The sequence below is a fragment of the Tachypleus tridentatus genome, chromosome 1 (assembly GCF_004210375.1).
Source record: "Tachypleus tridentatus isolate NWPU-2018 chromosome 1, ASM421037v1, whole genome shotgun sequence".
Taxonomy (NCBI): Eukaryota; Metazoa; Arthropoda; class Merostomata; order Xiphosura; family Limulidae; genus Tachypleus; species Tachypleus tridentatus.
Genome location: NC_134825.1, coordinates 125195453 through 125214006, shown reverse-complemented (window position 1 = coordinate 125214006; position 18554 = coordinate 125195453). Strand labels below are relative to the sequence as shown.

Here is an 18554-nt window from a genome sequence, read left to right as displayed (position 1 = left end):
CAGTCCTGTGTTTGCCTGTCTTCTGTCTCTTCATCTGCTTACCTCATTTCATCAGCCAAGGCCTAACGGTCAGTACGTATAGAGTATAGACTATAGATCCTAGGATTTATGGTTTAAAACTGTAAAAATACACTGCAATTCTGATGGTGTGAGTGTATTATAATATTGAAGGTTAAGCTCCACTACTCCATCAGAAAGAGCAGCTTTAAACATGGCGGTGAGTGCTTCTGTCTAGCTGCCTTCCCTATAGTATGTCAGTTTGAAATCAAGGACGATGATAATCAAATAGCTGCTGTGTATTTTTTACGACAAAATTCTGAAAGAGAAAAAATCACCTGTCTCTCTAGCCCTCAAAATCAATTGTTTCATTTAATTGGAAAACACAAATATCCAAATTCTGACGGCGAAAAAATGGATACATTATTAAATCATTATTCGAAACATTATTAAATTATTTTAAATAAACTATATCATCTACAGGCTGTTTGAGAAGAACTTATATCACGTGCACTGAAAACACTGGATTATCCAGTGATGGATGCAAGTGCATGAATTTCCATCACATAATTAGAAATTGGGTTATCTTTAAAGCTTACGTACAGAATACAAAATATGTCTATTCCCCCCCAAAAAAATCACCATTTGTTTGTTTATTTTGAATTTCGCGCAAAGCTATACAAGGGCTATCTTCGCTAGCCGTCTCCAATTTGACAGTGTAAGACTAGAGTGAAGGCAACTAATCATCACCACCCACCGCCAAATCTTGAGCTACTCTTTCACTAACGAATAATGGGATTGACTATAACATTATAACACCCCACGGCTGAAAGAGCGAGCATGTTTTGTGTGACTGGGATTCGAACCCGCGACCTTCAGATTACGAGTCGAGCGTCTTAACCACCTGGCCATGCAGGGCTTGATGTGGATTTAAGCGAAGACATTTTATTTTAATGAGCTGCAGACTCTGGTAATAAATTTCTGGAGAGTGTTTTTCTGAAAGATAAGCGTGTCATAGCGTGGTGGTTAGGGCACCCGAAACCTAATATGAAGATCGCGGCTTCGAATCCCTGTTATTGCACTTGCTCGTCCTATCATCCGTTGGGGTTTTATAAGGTGACGGTCAATCCAGCTATTCGGTAATAAAATAGAAGCTCAAGAATTGGTGGTAGATGGTGTTGACTAGCTGCCTTCCAGTTGTTGGTGGTAGATGGTGTTGACTAGCTGCTTTCCAATTCTTTCCAAGTTGGATGTCGTCATGTTTTCGGAAATTGCACATATGTGTTTAAGTTTTATTTTTATTTATAGCTGCAATAACATTCATAATATAAAGCATTTCTAAATTTGCTTGCCGATGTCTGATGCAAAAAAAACAAACTAATGTTTCGCATTTCTTTTCGAGCACGCGACATAATAGAAAGGTTCACAAACACAGCCTTGTGTAATGACAGGTAAAATGGGGGAGCTTCAGTTCGCCAATTTTTGGTACTCTTCTATACGCATCTCTGCGTATTGGTATGTACTTAATGTGTCGCCATCAAGAAAGTTTGGAAAGCACTGCCATCTAGTCTATCACCACTAAATTACGGACAGATAATCTTCTTGTTGCTTTTCTCGAAATTCAAAGCGTCCAAAATACTTTAAATGTTGCAGAAATTGCTTTTTTTCTTTCTTAAGTAGTGCGATTTGTATTTTTTATTGTAAATTTTGTTGGTTTATATGCATGCCGTATACGAAATCGTGATTTTGTTCTTAAACTTATGTATTTCATTAGCGAGGAAGTGACATTCCTTGCTCTTCTCTATCACATGAACGACAGAGAAAATTAGATTTAGCTGAAGTTCGGCCATGACACTTGTAACCCCAGATCGTTTGTGCTTTGTTGAAAATAGGAACCATGCGAACTGGCATTGTTAAAAGCCTCACGGGTCCGATATAACAGGCTACCAAACACTGGCGGTCATCGCTCCTCGACGCCTGGCCAGTGTTTAATTTTTGCTAACACTGCTGAGAAGCCTCTGTACTAATCATTTTAGTTTGCCAGATATTTTATGGGTAGCCTGGTTAATCATTCCGCCAAACATTCAAGGAGGTCACCCATAAAGTAGACCCAGAAGACTGATGAGAGCCATCTCACGGATGATTACAGAAAGCGTTTGTGTTTATTACAGCATAAAAAATTCAAACAAGAATCACACAATATTTAACCAATCCCTTTTCTTTTTCCTGATTTTATGCAATGATCCCTGATTTGCTGTCGTAGTTTATAATTACTGTTTTTTGTTTTTTTTAATTTCCTAAACATCAAAAAAGTCCACGAATAGACAGACAGTAACATTAAAAATAGCCTCATGGTAAATGTATACACGAAAACGCTGAGAAGAAAAACTTGACTTTTGACGTAGAGTTAAGAAATATACATCTTTACATGTAAGTGTGTTTACACACACAAAAAAAAGAAATACAGTCACTTTAAGTGAATATATTAATAACAGATTAATAGCCGTGAAGGTATACGAGAATTAATTAATCAGAAGAGGAATACTTTCCTGTCATATTATACTTGGTGAATATTTTGCAGAGGAAAAAAAGTGTTTTATATTGTAGATGTTCTGCAGCGAAATGATTAATGTACGTTATGTAACAAATGGTTTGATATCGATTACTGAATGTCCTTTAAGGTTAATAACTTATAAACGTCAAAATGTCAAGCTGTTATGTAATATTAACACTGAATAAGTTTAAATTTGCAAGTTCCATGTTAGTCAAAAACGTAATAAGTTAGAAACGTTAATGATTAGGTTCAGATTGAGAAACATGAATTTATATTGGTAGCCTTTAGTATTTATTTATTATTACTTTCTACAAAATCCTTTTGAATTTTTCAAGTATTTAGCTTACCTTAAAAATTTCTTGCCTTGAGCAAGTTACAAGAACCCAAGTCAAAAAGCAAAATTTAATACGTCAGTTACACTACTCATCTGTTGACAAGGTTTCACGATCAATATCAGGGCTCGTGAGGGCCAAATAAACTGTAGTGTTAGATTCATGTGTCCACTGTTTAAAAGCTGCAACAAAGGATTCATCCAGCCTAGTTAAATGGAATATTAAAACACGAATATGCTATATCCTGGTTGAAAAAGTGCTTTAAAACTGTTCGATCCCAGAGTGCTCTACTGGAAATGACTGAGAATCTTACGTGTTCTGTTCTGTTAAAGTGGTTACATGTCTTTTCGAGCAAACGATATATTTTCTCTTATTCTTGGAACGGAGTAATTTTTCTTGAAACTCAATTTGAGACGATAAGAATGCACAATGCTTGTTGTTCACATTAGTTTGAGGTTAAAAAAGTCTAGGTAACTAATATATGCCGTTGTTTATCGTTGTAATTATTAGTTATTCTTGTTGTTCTACGTAAAGTTACGCAATGGGCTATCTGCGTTTTATCTACCACAGGGAATCGAGTATGGAATTTTAGCCATCTGAGTCTGTAAACTAACTGCTGACCTTTTTTATTTGTAATATATATAATGGGGAAAGTTACAGCACGAATAATTTGATATAAGGAAGAGAACAATTCCACGTGATATCTGAAAAATGGGGAATAACAGAAAATTGCGGAGTCCTGTGAGATGTAGACTTATAGATGTAAAGAAAAAGTATTAGTTTTTGCGGTTTTCTCTTTTATCAAACCTGTTTTAATGTGTATATATTTCTTGCCCTCCATTATAAACGAGCCGTCCTGACATTGTTATTGAATCTCCACAATATACTGCCTATATAGCTAGCTAGAGAAAAATCTTTAATCTAACTCTCTTCCTTTTAAAAGACCACCCATATCAAGCGAATATCTTCATATCAACCACAAATTACATAGGTTAATCCCCTCTCCCCTTCCACCCTCCTTGTTGTCATCCCTGAACACGGTTGATACACAGTACTGAACATGGTTGATACACAGTAATTACTATCATCAATTTCCGGACCTCGTCCCCCCCCCTCCTTTCCAATTTTCAGCGTTCCAAAGCAAAAAGTCATCGACTCTAGTAGCACGTGCATTCATGGCGCTTCTTCTCCCTATAACTCATTCGCTGTGTACGATTTGTTATTGTTCGGTGCAAAGAAAGGGAAACATTCATAACGAGAATGAATGAAATTGTAAGAAAATATGTCGCAGCTTGTTATTAAGTTATATTCTGCACAGACACGAGGCAAGGTATATAGTAATTAAAGCTAATGTCTTATGCACCACTGAAGATAATTTAGCAAATAAAAATAAATTCACAAGTAGGATTCGTGATATATACATATGTATATGGTCGTGAAGCGTTTGTTTACGCTCCCTATACAATACCGACCTGCAAGTACGTTATAACTCTAAATGCTGCTTAATAAGTTAATATAAAATTTGTTTCTTGAAACATAAACAACCCTACTTTATTTTCTTGGTTTTACTCTACAGTTTTCTTTATATATTCTTGTTACCAGGTCCTAGTATAGCCAGGTAGTTAAGGCGCTCGACTAGCAATCTGAGGTTACCAAGATCGAATTACTGTCGCAACAAACATGCTCGCCCTTTCAGCCGTGTGGGCATTATAATATAACGGTCAAGCCCACTATTCCTTTGTAAAAGAGTAACTTAAGAGTTGCTGCGGGAACTCTATAACGTTACAGTCAATCACACTATTCGTTGTTAAAAGAGTAGCCTAAGAGTTGGTGGCGTTGACTAGCTGCTTTCTCTCTAGTCTATTGTACTAAATTAAGGACGGCTGGGGCTCAGATAGCCCTCAAATAGATTTCTGCAAATTTCAAAATAAATAAAGAAACCGTAATTTTGAAGTGATGGCGGGACAGCAACACCAAACATTTCCCATTACCAACTCTTAGGTTATTTTTGTCTACTGAATAGTCGAATTTAACCGTCATTCGTATTACGGGTGGCGGTATTAATTTAAAAAGTCTTGAGATATATTTGGTCTGCATCCTATCACAAACATATAGTTGGTTGTTCCAGTGATGATAATATAAAAGATTGTGATCATAAGTAGGGATTAAGTCCCATTTACATCCCCCTGAAAATTGCTATTTTTGAGCGGTTGTGTGTCATTTTAGACAATATTGTCATGTTCTTGACCATATTTTATCTTTAAAACAACTTTTATTTCTGTGAATGTTCATAAAACTGATTATTAAATACATTTCATTGTAATTTACTTTATATAATGTATAAAATATATATTATTATTTTTGTAAGATACCATACTACAGAACCTGGAGGCCAGTTACAGTTAGCGACAGCTAATTTTTCTGATGTAATTGTGTTCTAGGTAGTTGTATTTAAGTCCCCCGCTTGTACAGTGTTAAATCTACGGACTTACAACACTAAAATCGTGGGTTAGATTTTTCTCGGTGGACTCAGCAGATAACCCGATATGTCTTTGGTATAAGAAAAACATACATACACACACAGTTATATTTTATGAAAATATAAACCTTTTCTCAAAATAGTATATACAAAAGCTATAGAAATATAAGCTTTTGGAAATATCTAATTGCGTAACTTTAGCTTGTGAGTATGTTATAAATAGTTTTAGTCTTATCTTCATAAAATTACGCGATATTAGTGCAGCACATAAATATTGGCAGTGTTAAATATCTTTTTATATTTACATGTTATGAACAAGTATTTAATATGGTTCAAATATTAGATAAACCACAGTTTGTGACACGATCAAGATCCAAAAATACATTATTGTCAACTGACGAAGTTGATGAGACAGTTTCCACATGGCAGGCTTCCAGCATTGTTCTAAATTAACTCTACCTTCTTAGGTCAAAACGAGTAGGCCAGGCACAACGTTCTAAAGAAGTTACAGCTTTACTTTCACCTGAGATTTTATAACAGTACTAGTTATTTTGCAACAATGAAAACCAAGTATGTGAAAAAACACCTTTGAACTTTACAAAGAGTTTAAGAGTTTAGTGCAGACAAGTAAGCAAAGGCATATTGACAGTTATAGGAAACAAAATTGGTGACTTAAGTACAAGTGTATGTACTCTATTCGATTATAGTGATGACTATGAATAGAAACTTGAACAATCACACGAAATAATATAACAAAGATATAATGGAGGTTTTGAGAAGACCAGAAAGCTGCGAGAAGAATGTATGATGAAGATTTCGTTGATCGAAAGTGGATGAATTTTATGGAACAGAAAAATGGGTCTTCATTCTCTTGAAAACAAGAATATGAGGCAAGGAGAAAAAATTCTCTACACGAGATAGTTTAAGAAATAATGGACTCTGAAGGACAAGTGACAGCAACCTACTTTGATGATGGTTCTAAGAAAAAAGGTTTTAAAACTTTCTCTGTTCAAGAAATTAACATTATGCCAGTCAGTTTAAGATCCCATAAACACCTGGCAGAACCTAAATGTTGCTGTATTCAGTATCTTGCGTTCTATTTGAGCAGCTCTTCAAAAATTAATTGAATTTTTAATGACAGATCAATCTGCATATAATGTAGGCGTGGATGATATTGTTGTTGAGCAACTTGAAACTGACCAGATCACTTGTTTTGCAATGCGAACACTTCAACATAATCATCACAAAACAATGGAGTGAATAGAAAACAGCTCGGTAGAGAGACGATTTACTCAATTGTTTAGTCTTCATCACAACCAATGCATGAAATTTAACTTAAGCAGTGGATGGTATGACCGTCCTAATAAATCATGTCTTTGGCCACGAGCCATGGCACAAAGCGATTGAGTGTGACACCTCCGCATTAACTACACTCAGCTTTTATTTGCATTTCAACAGCTGTACTACGATTTGACAATATTAAATCTTGAGAAACTACTGACGTCACAGACCCAGCTTTTAATTCGGGGTCAAATGAAATCTTCAGTTACACAAGGTATGATGACGTTAACTGCTGAGTTACATCTAAATTTGTCGCTTTTAAAACCATAAATTGTAAACTTACTACGTACTCTTCTCCCAGCACTTTCCTGTGGATTCCAGAAACAGGAGATGTAATCCGCTTCGGATGCTATGATGATGTGGATTCCAGAAACAGAAGGGGGATGTAATCCGCTTCGGGTGCTATGATGATATGGATTCCAGAAAAAGAAGAGGGATGTAATCCGCTTCGGGTGCTATAATTATGTGAATTCCAGAAACAGAAGGGGGATGTAATCCGCTTCGGATGCTATGATGATGTGGATTCCAGAAATATAAGGGGGTGTAATCAGCTTCGGGTACTATGATGATGTGGACTACAGAAACAGAAGGGGGATGTAATCCGCTTCGGGTACTATGATGATATGGATTACAGAAACAGAAGGGGGATGTAATCCGCTTCGGGTACTATGATGATGTGAATTCCAGAAACAGAAGGGGGATGTAATCCGCTTCGGGTGCTATAATGATGTGGATTCCAGAAACAGAGGGGGGATGTAATCCGCTTCGGGTACTATGATGATGTGGATTCCAGAAACAGAAGAGGGATGTAATCCGCTTCGGGTGCTATAATGATGTGAATTCCAAAAACAGAAGGGGGATGTAATCCGCTTCGGGTGCTATGATGATATGGATTCCAGAAAAAGAAGGAGGATGTAATCAGCTTCGGATACTATGACAAAGATTAATCTCACTCTCTCTCCACAAGTGTAGCAAGTGGTAGGTTAGGTAACGCTCCAGTAGATGATAGAAGAGTTGGCTTCATATATTATGAAGTGTCAAGAAGAGGTTCTTCACAGTTAGCTGTTGCTTCATCGTCACACGTGAAGTCTAAGTCTCTCGACCTTATAGAAAAGAGGCATTACGGGTTTTAAGAGCCTATAATAGTGGAGAAAGGTGGCAGAATTTACAGAGATCATGATTTCATTAGATGCCAACCATAAACAGCTGAAACTACATGGTTTACAGGACAAGGAGATTGTCAGTCATGCCGTTAACAAGAGACAAAACAAAGATCTGGTCACTTTGAAAAGTAGGAGAGGACCTTTTTCCTCTTCAGAAGAAGTTGATGAGTTTATGAAAAACAATGTGGACGACAAGACAAAGAAGAAAAGACTGTATTTGAAAGCTCATTATACGCCCTTCTTTGTACCTAAAGTTAGTGAGTGACATCTTCAGGCTGATAAAGGATGCCAAAAAGCTTCCGGACGTCATATACGCTGTAAATATTAAAACCTATCTTTCAAATATCTCCTCAGAGGCAGCCTTCGAGGACGTCAATAATGCCATTGATGTTATGTTCTTTTAAGTAACTGACACGACACTACGTGTAAAACTTAATTTGATTTTATTACACGTTTCAATAGCCTTTATTTTCTGTTGTTGTGTAGGTCACATTCTGAACATTGTAATTCGTGAACAAATAGTCTTTGAGTTTTTTTAGAAAATCATGTTGATAAGGTATTTTGAACTTAGCATGTATTTATGCTTTCATTTTATGAAAAAAAAACCTGAATATAGGGGATACCCAACTGCAAGAGGTACGTACAGGGTGTGTGTGTGTGTATATGTTTGCTTATAGCAAAGTCACCTTGGGCAATCTGCTGTGTCCACCTAGGGGAATCGAACCCCTGATTTCAGCATTGTAAGCCCGAAAACTTATAGCTGTCCCACCGGCGGGCATGCACAGGGGAAGTTGCACGTAATATATCATCATTTCTTTTTTTTATATTTTCTTAATCAAATATACCAAATACACCTTCTTAGTGAGGCCCCTAAGATTCTAAATTTAACACCACTCCCTACATAGCACACCAATGGTCCGAACCTGGTGAGCATTATCTCTATTTTTGTTTTTGAAGGTAATGGGACGTGAACCATGGAACTTCCGTTCCACAGTCCAAATGATAGCCTTCAAACCATTTAACCTAGATAAATGTTAATACTACATTTTGGTATTTTAATTTGGTTCTTCTGTATAACAAGGAAAAGTCAACATGTTTCTTGTGTTTCAACTAAATAAATGAATAATATTTATTGTAAGTTGATTGCGGATAGAAACAAGTCAAAAGTGATAAAACAAAAATGTTCCCAGTTTCCTTTGTGCGTCCCATTAAGTCCTTTTATCTTGACAAAACACACAAACCAAAAAAAAAAAAAAACACCCATGCAACTTCACTGAAACAGATAACGTGTCACTGCTACACTACAAATCCGTCTATTTCAATTCAACTGAATCAATAAATTATTTTTAAATATTCAGCTCTAGTTCTCTTATAGATTTAGAAGCATGTCATACAATAATGTGTTTGCTTTGTTATATGACATCAAATCATTAAAAAGAGATGATGAGGAAATCACGAAATTAAAATGTAGTTTCGATTCAGTGTCGAACAGACTCGCATAGCTTTAACTTCATTTCGAAATTGAAAAGGTTGAGAAAGCCTCATGATTGTTTACATATAATCTTTTGCAGATATATCTATTCTGTACTGTGTACAGAAATTGCTTGACTAAGCACTTACCTGGTATTGATAGTGACCTAAGTCGCTTCAAAAGTAGTAAACGTAACAGCAATCTTTTAGTACACTTCACAACTGATTAAGTATATACAGTAAACAAGCCTGAAATGTAATGAAATGAACATATAATGGCTTCAAGCAACGTCTATAATACTGTCTAACGATTAAAGCATCGCAATAGTTTGGTTTTCGTTAGCTATACATTTCCTATTATTTCGAATTCTGCTTCGATAAAAGTAACATATCTTGTTCACTCTCTCTCTGCTTTACTTGTTGTTTTCGTTATTAAATCTGAAAATTGGAGACTTATGACAGTATTAGCACACATATCTATTTTACATATTTCCTTAAGCCTGCGGAGTTTTGACCCTCATCTAAGCCTAGCTAATCAAAATTAAATTACAAATTTGCCAAACACTGTTTTCTATTCGATTTCATTTTTTTACTAAAAATAACATGTTTTATCATTTTTCTCAGACATATATGTTCTGAGTGTGTTGCCACTAAATATTTTATGTCTATAAAATACTAACCTTTGTTTTTGCACACGATTGCTTTAATTCAGTTGTTGTGCGTCGGCAATAGCAGAAATTTGTTACTCTACATACACATTCATGTCAACATTCTGGAATATTTTCATTGGAGGGCTCACACTGGATTCACTAAAAGTGACCATCTTTTCTAAACATTAACAACAAACTGTTGTCCTTCATGTCGTAGCAACATAGGGTCGATAATCGTTCCAATCAGTTCACATGCTGGGTTAACAGACTCTATTTAACAATTTGTTCCACTCGCCTAGCCAAACTTTCCTAGTACTTAGGACCACTCAATGAACAACAAGGTGCTACGATTCACTCCTTGAATAGTTCTTGTATGTCTACAGGTGCAGGGTGCACTGCTCATCTAACCTATTAGTCGTGAGTTGTAACGAAGATCTAGGTCTTTGAACCCCATTAGTAAAATAATTAATTGTGACTAGTTTTATTCAATACCTTTATTTGCTTCAAGAATAGGTCTGACAACATCCATGGATATCATTTGCAATGAAGAGCCGACGACTCTGTCACAGTTTATGTGTTGTTGTTGTTTTTCTGGAACAACACACGGTAAAGTATTTACAACATGTTTTCCACAACCTAGTGAGAATGCAGCATGTAAATCTACATCAGAAGTTTGTTCATAAGGTATGAGTTTTTCAGCAACTCTTCCCAGGAATCTTTAGCCTCAGAAATTACCGATTATTTGTACCTATAAGTCGTAAAGTCTTTCCACATCTGAGCCCTGGTCACTAAATGTGCCCCCGCAAATATGTTTTGTAATATGCATAAGGTGAACTTGAAGCTTTCTGGTGTTCACGAACTTTACACAGCAAATTATTTCGGGAAATTACCCAAGCATTCTCTCGTGGCACCTTTGAATGATAATGAATTAATATTTTTCATGTCACTGTAAGGTCTGGCATGATCTGATGGTTAAGGCGCTTAGCTCGTAATCTGAGAGTTGATAGTTCGAATCCCCTTTGCCAAACATGTTCGCCTTCTCAGCTGTAGGAGCTTTATAATATTATAATCATTCTCACTATTTGTTGGTAGAAAAGTAGTCCAAAAATGTGGTAATGACTAGCTTCCTTCCCTTTCCCTCCAGTTTATCATTGCTAAATTAGAAACGGCGAAGATAGCCATCGTGTAGATTTGCACGAAATTCATAGCAAACCAAACTATTTCAATATTCAGGCCTAGCTCAATGTGAGCATTAACCTAGAATTAGCTCTCAGAAAGGCAACACTAACTGAGGTGAAATACAAACAAGTAAGAGCGTTGGGCCATCACTTGCCATTTCAACGTTCGTGTGATTGCGAGCAAAATTCACGTGTTGAAACATCTAAGTAATTACTATATCATTATAGCTGGGTACATAACATTCTGATAGGCCCAAAAATTTCACCTTGTGGCTACTCCTTAGAAGAAAAATTACCACCTGATACAAGCTTACCTATGCCTACGATCACATTTCTCATCTAATATTTCACCTACCAGTGCATCCACCCACTGCATCTCCTCTACTAGCGTAACAAATACCTTAACATAGTGAAAGTGAATAGGTTTGCTGTAAGTTATTAGATAACACATCATAGAGCCTCAGTACAGCCGTCTTGATTTCTTCCTTGCGAAAACTTGAATAAGCTGACTTATCTTACCAGCAACATTACTGGTCACCACAGATCGCAGTTGATACACTTACCTATAGAAACTGGGGAGTAAAGTAGCTGACCTTATCAAAGGCACAACTAAAAATATTAGTTTTATTATTAAACTAATAAAAGTTTAATTATAGAGAGCTAATTAAGTAAAAAAAACAAGAAAACTATCAAAACATCACTGATTAATATGGGACTTAGTCTAGTCCTAGTTTGTGTCCTCTTATTTGGAGTTAAGAAACACAGTTTCTCTTTGCTTGCAATGAAGTAAGAAAGTATGATAAAAAACAACAGTAGTTTCAAATACACGAGTATGAAATGAGTTTGAGATTGTTTATATTACTATTGTACAAATTCTATATTGTACAGCTTCTATATGCGTGAATAAAAAGTTTTTAACGTCTTAGGAAATAATGGCTAAGTAAAACAGAAACATAAAAAACTCATAGAAACAAAGTAATTAATTTAATTTTGTATGATTTCATGACAAATGGATCCTACTAAATAAGTTGGATTCAGGAGCCTTAATTACTAAATAATTGATTAAACAAATAATTTCGTTCCCAATCAACGAAAACTTGCATTGTTTAATGATGAATAAATGTATTTAAATCTGTTTTAACTTCTACTTAATAATATAAAAACAATCAACCACTTTTGAAGCATTAACGTGTGATTTAAGTTGATGTAAATACGAAGGTCTGAAGTCTTATTACTTTTCATTTAGATTTATGTCTAGTTACAAGTACGTGTATAATATGGTTGAAAGAATTGTATACATATATATATATGTTTATTTGACATTATTTTCTAACCTCAGGAACACTTGCTCTTAAGGGAATTAAAATCTTGGGAGAATCAGATTAAGTCTGTTTACCATGTCATTTATAAATGTTTATATTAATCTTCCAGAAACAAAAAAAAATCTAATCTAAGATTAATCATCAATGATTCTAATAATCTTTAGAAAAACAGCTCCTATTCGTTTCACGTATTGTACGTCCACGTTCAAGCAGATTTACAGTTCTTTTTGGTTTACACTTCGATGTTAGAAAACAATAAAATAGATAAAGAACATGACTTGTAGATTTATAAAATTATATTTTTGTCACATAAAACACATCAAATCTGTATAAATAAACGTCGGTATATGTTTATGTGCATCTTTTTCCTATACATTTCAACATATCTTGATCAATCAGTACTACACTTGACACAGTGATACAAGATGACATGAGTAAGGTAATGGCGGTTGAACCACAATTTATATAAATAAACGTCAATATGTATGTTTTTCTGTCTGTTTCCTATACGTTTGTACATTTCTTGATTACTCAGCACCAAACTTGACTTATTGATAAAGGATGACACTAGGTCAAAAGAGGGTTAGACTAACATTTATTTTCATATCTAATTAAGTAAAAAAAACAAGAAAACTATCAAAGCATCACTGATTAATATTGATAGAATTCTTGAAAACGGTATGCATTTCTTTTCAGTATTGGTACCTTTATGTATTTTATTACAATTTTAGTCTCTATTATGTTAAGAAAGAAGTAGAGGCACAACCTCCTATCCTTTGTTACAAACAAGGTGTTATTTCACCTGTCTAATGAAAGGGCACTCCGGCTACCGTAAAATAAATGTAGAAATAATGGATTATATATTTTAAAATGAACGATTGCAGCATCTTGAAAGTTAATTTGATATAATATTTTGTGCTTCTAACGAATGGTAATAAAATAATGGTGTTCAATTTTACAGAATTGTTAATTTTGAGTTTAAAGTACTAAGTACTGCACAGAGATAGATCACGACTTCTTACATGATATTATATACATACCCAATATGGTTGCCATTTTCAAAATAAACGCCAATGATTTTGAATAATTAAGACATTTCACAACTAATATGTATACGTTCTCTAACTTTCTGAATAATATCAATTATTTTTTCACAGAGATTAGCTCTTTAAAGTATCATTTTAAGCCATATTATACGATTTCAAAATGTCTGCTTATATAATTACGCATTTTGATGTTTACAAACGTAGTCGACGGAAGTTTATACAACTAGTTTCTTTTTGAAAAAAAAATGATGTGCCAATTTCTACGTATCGGAAAGAAATACAATTTAATTATTATTTTAGAACTCGTGTTTTGAAATTCAACTTTTTCACACTTTACTTCTTTAACTAATCTGTTTTACGGATACTACGCTAATACAAGTAGATAGCATTTAAAATCTTTATCAGGAAAGCCTATATAAGCTACAGGATAAAAAGAACATCTTATTGCAGTTTCTTTTCATGTTTTGTTAACGCTTCTAATTACCTTCACAGTATCTTCGAAATTTGCACAGTAAAGCTCACAGTGTTTCCATTCCCACACATCTGCATCATCCTTTATATTACACTATGTAACACAAATTTCGTTCCTGGATAGTACGTGTTATTTTTTAATTGTTTATGTTGTAAAAGTACAGAAAATGGCTATTATTCCCTTCAAACTTTGCTTTTGTGACCTGGATAATGAAATTCAGAAATTAACCTATTTTCTATGTAAAAACAGGCAAATTTGCACATTTTTATTTACGTAAGGTCTGAATAAAACAACATATGAATCACGATTTCCATGTATTTATACTAAAGTTATACAAAAATGTTTAGAAGTGAGTAGTTTTTTGAGATTTTCGACTGTAATGTAAATCACTTTCACGTATCACCTCCAAGTATAGTCTTGGCATTCGACTTTGTTAGACCAAGATCTCTGATCAAGTTATTGAGGTCTCTTTGATTGGGGTAGTATGGGTTTCTCTCACCAGATACACCTCTGAAATTGTAATTTGGATCTTTAACATCTACTTCCTCTTCTGATTTGCTGCTCTCTTCTGAGGATGGCTGCTTTCTCTCTGGCAGAGTGGGTACAGGGAGCTCAGGGTAGTGTGACACTGGGGCGGATACATGATAGCAGATGCATTCTTGCCAGCCCGATGTTTGAAAGAGTCAACCATGCAGAAGTAGGAATTGCTTGAGTGGTCAGTGGGTTCACGCAAATTTTTGGAATAGCGAACTTCATGGCTCTCTTTCCCCCTCTGTACCATCCTGCAAAAGATCAAAATAAAATTGTTATTATGAAGAATAAATTTATTTCATCCACAACTAATGTGTAAGAGGTTCATGTAAAATGCTTTCTATGCGAGATTTTTCTATAATATTAAAAATTAAAAAGAAAATATATTTAAATTTTAAAAGTTCTAAAATTTGTATAACATAAAATCTTGCTATTCAAGCAAGCAAAAATTGTCCGTCTTGCCTTCTAGAGTTTTTTTGTTGCAGTGCTCACAGGTAAAATGAGGTGCCCAAGGTTTGTCTTGATCCCCGACAGGCATGCTGAAATATGCCTTGTAGGTTTCACACATTTTAGCAGATGCTGTTATAGAGTACTTTTTCGCTCTTGTCCAGAATGCGTCTGGAGAATGCTTTCAGCTTCTTGATGCCATCTGTAATAAAATCAGATAGGTCTATGTATTCACTTAGGCAGCGAGAACTAAACTTAAGTAGTGAGTGGTAGCCCCTGTATATATATATATGTATTACTATGGAAAGTTCCAGAAACCTCTAAAGGGTTCTTGAAAATTATCGTAAATTCTACAACATTCTTGAAAATTCTTGTATGTTCGAGAACATTCTCTATCAGCTACTCAACGCTGAATCTACTTGGAATGTTCTGGAAAACGGGTAACTTTAAAAATTTGATTACCCAGGTCACAAAACCAAAATTTGAAAGTAAAATAGAAGACTTATTTTACTTTAGGCATAAGCAATTGGGAAATAACACTTTCTGCCCAGGAACAATAAAAAGTAAAAATGTTGTTACATAGTGTTACTTAATCACTCTGCATCTTGTTCTAAGAAGCTCTTGACAATTCTCTGAAATTTGTGGTAATGCACTCCAAAATAATTACCAATTTATGTTGCACACCTTACTCAACCCTGTATAACCATCAACAAAAGATAGCTAAGGTTGGTACTATAGACTGTCCTCAATAACCCCCAGCCTGTAATGCTACTATCGTAGCGTGTTGAAGTAGAAGTCCAGCCTTCCTTTTGTGTGTGTGTGTGTGTGAATTTGATTGTAAAAGGCATCAAGTTGTTTTGTGAATTTAAACATAGCTCAGAACTTCAAAAAGTGACATTACCTTATCAAATGCTTCCTTGTTTCTCGTTTACAGCTTGAAATGCAATTAATAGCTCATCAAGGTTCATCTACTATATTATTTCCACTTCTAATACAATTACATTTGTGTAAGTTGCACATGTTACCATTTTGGTGTTGTTTTGCTTTGCAACATTTGTCTTATACAACAGAATCCTGAATCAGATTCTTCTTTTAGATGTAGAAATTTACGAAAGTTATTACTCTTGGTTCCCTGAACTGACACGCTAATGATTATATGTTCACGTTGCTGGTTACGTTCAATAGTGATAGATTGCTCTTCTAAGTAAATAAAGACTGTAGACTTATTTTTTATGCACTCAAAGGAATGATTTCAAGTTTCATAACCCACCCATGGAATAGAGGTATATCTGAGGACTTATGACGCTAGAAACACGGTTTCAATATTCACTGTGGGCAGAGCAAAGATAACCCATTGAGCAACTTTGTGCTAAGCTACAAATAAATAGTTTGGTTGTACACGCCTATTAACAGTAGTTCCTTATTAATTCTTAATTATTGCTATGAAACTCTTACGTACTATATTCATTGCAGATAATAATCTACTTGGTAACATTTTTAACCTTTTACCTATTGACAAAAGACTTGATGAAAACAACCTGCAAATGTCTCCTTAAAGAATCATACGCGTTAATATGTAGTAGTACCATCTAGAAGCACAATGACAACAACTGGAGTTTTCTCTTATATAGAGGCGTGTGTGTTTTATTATAGCAAAACCACATTGAGCAATAGCTGAGTCTCATATAGAGGTAGTGGTTCTTAACAGACAACAAGACACCAAAAGTGTAGCTTTCCAAATTGAAAAAGTAAGGATGGAAAACTTTGATTTTTTTGTAATGAAAGAATTACTGTTAATATTCATCACGCACATGGCAGGACACATACAGTAGCAAAAGAAAAAAAGTCTCAGCTACTTACCCTTAAGTACTGTTCGAGACAGTGAACACCTAGTTAGGTTATTCCTACTATCAAACTGCCAGTATATGGTAATACGTGTGGCCTGATAGTCTGTATACAGACTGCCAACAGCTACAGAATATAAGCACTTACCCATGGCAGTGGAAACACTGTTAAAAAACATATTATGGTAAGTCAAATTGGGCTCTTCAGCATTTGTCGGTTAAAAGTGGAGCCCTGAAAGGCAGGCATGTGAAAGATTTTCTCTGTTCTAGTAACTCCTATAGCTAAGCTGGCTTAAACGTACTGATAATTGTTTTTCCTTTGGAATAAACCAGTTTTGTTTGTTTTTTGGAATTTCGCACAAAGGTACTCGAGGGCTATCTGTGCTAGCCGTTCCTAATTTAGTAGTGTAAGACTAGAGGGAAGGCAGCTAGTCATCACCACCCACCGCCAACTCTTGGGCTACTCTTTTACCAACGAATAGTGGGATTGACCGTAACATTATAACGCCCCCACGGCTGGGAGGGCGAGCATGTTTGGCGCGAGTCGGGTGCGAACCCGCGACCCTCAGATTACGAAGTGCACGCCTTAACGCGCTAGGCCATGCCGGGCCCAAATGAAAGGTTATTGGTACAGTCCATTTAAAGGGAGTAACTCAGCAGCATGTTTTCGGACACTTAATATAAGGTTGATGGACACAGCACGGATATCCCACTCTGTAGCTTTGTGTTTAACTACAAATCAACAATTTATTATTTTTTTTTTTTTAGAATTTCGCACAAAGCTACTCGAGGGCTATGTGCGCACGCCTTAACGCGCTAGGTCATGCTGGGCCCGAATAAACAAGTAAAGCGAAGCGAAGAACATTGACACATGGGCAACACTGTGTCTCAATATTTACTGTCCAAGCTATTGCAGTTAACAAATGGAGAGGACATGACACGAAAATTAGTAGTCCTATTATAAGCTCATACTCAGGTACTATAAAGGAGATTTACACAGGCTACCATCAACAGTCGAAGAGAAACCTTGTATTCCATTACCTGGAAAACCCCCTTCCAATAAGGTGATGGCTCATCATAGTTTTTCTGCCTCTTTAGATGAGGGAGGCTGGGCCAAAAAGCAAAATCCAGGTAGGAGTGAGTTGCCAGGCGAAACGAAGAGAAACTATATAATCCTTTAGCTGAATGTCAGGATTTTGTGTTCATGCATGACAAACGATGACAAACAGACAACAGACAGTAAATGGAAGTCATCCTCGATAGACAAAGAACTGCAGAAACATAGCATCAATATTACAACTGTACATGTAACAAGGTTGTCAGGTACTGGCTCCATCAACTACACCTTTTATTGGAAAGGCAAAGGTCTTGAAGAAAACTGACTCTATCATGTTGGCTTTGCAATGAGCAACAAACTAGTGAAACAAGTTAGAGCATCCATTGGAACATCTGAAGACATCATCTCACTGTGGTTACAGTCAACACGTGAACCTGTTACCTACATTGCAACAAGAACAAATTTAATGATTTATTGCTTTAGGTAACTCGATGAATAGCATTAAGTGAAACATTATTCCTCCTTAAAGACTTTAATTCTCTACTAGAATAGGGAAAGACTATAGCTTTTGTGAAGCTTTCCTAGGACACCAGGATTGGCAAAGTCAACGAAAATGAACTACAACACCTTGAATTGTGAGTCCCAAATCCCCTCTACATTACTAACTCATA

The 18554-nt window shown here is 35.5% G+C and overlaps 1 long non-coding RNA gene across 2 annotated transcripts in view; it reads right to left on the bottom strand.

Annotated features, from left to right (window-relative positions):
• Positions 1-13925: 13925 nt before the first annotated feature.
• The window catches only part of LOC143222720 (uncharacterized), an 87839-nt gene continuing 83210 nt past the window's right edge, over positions 13926-18554 (bottom strand). For both annotated transcript variants that reach the window (XR_013012436.1, XR_013012438.1), the window contains exon 4: positions 13926-14786. This is a non-coding gene — a long non-coding RNA (uncharacterized LOC143222720). The remainder of the gene's footprint in view (positions 14787-18554) is intronic.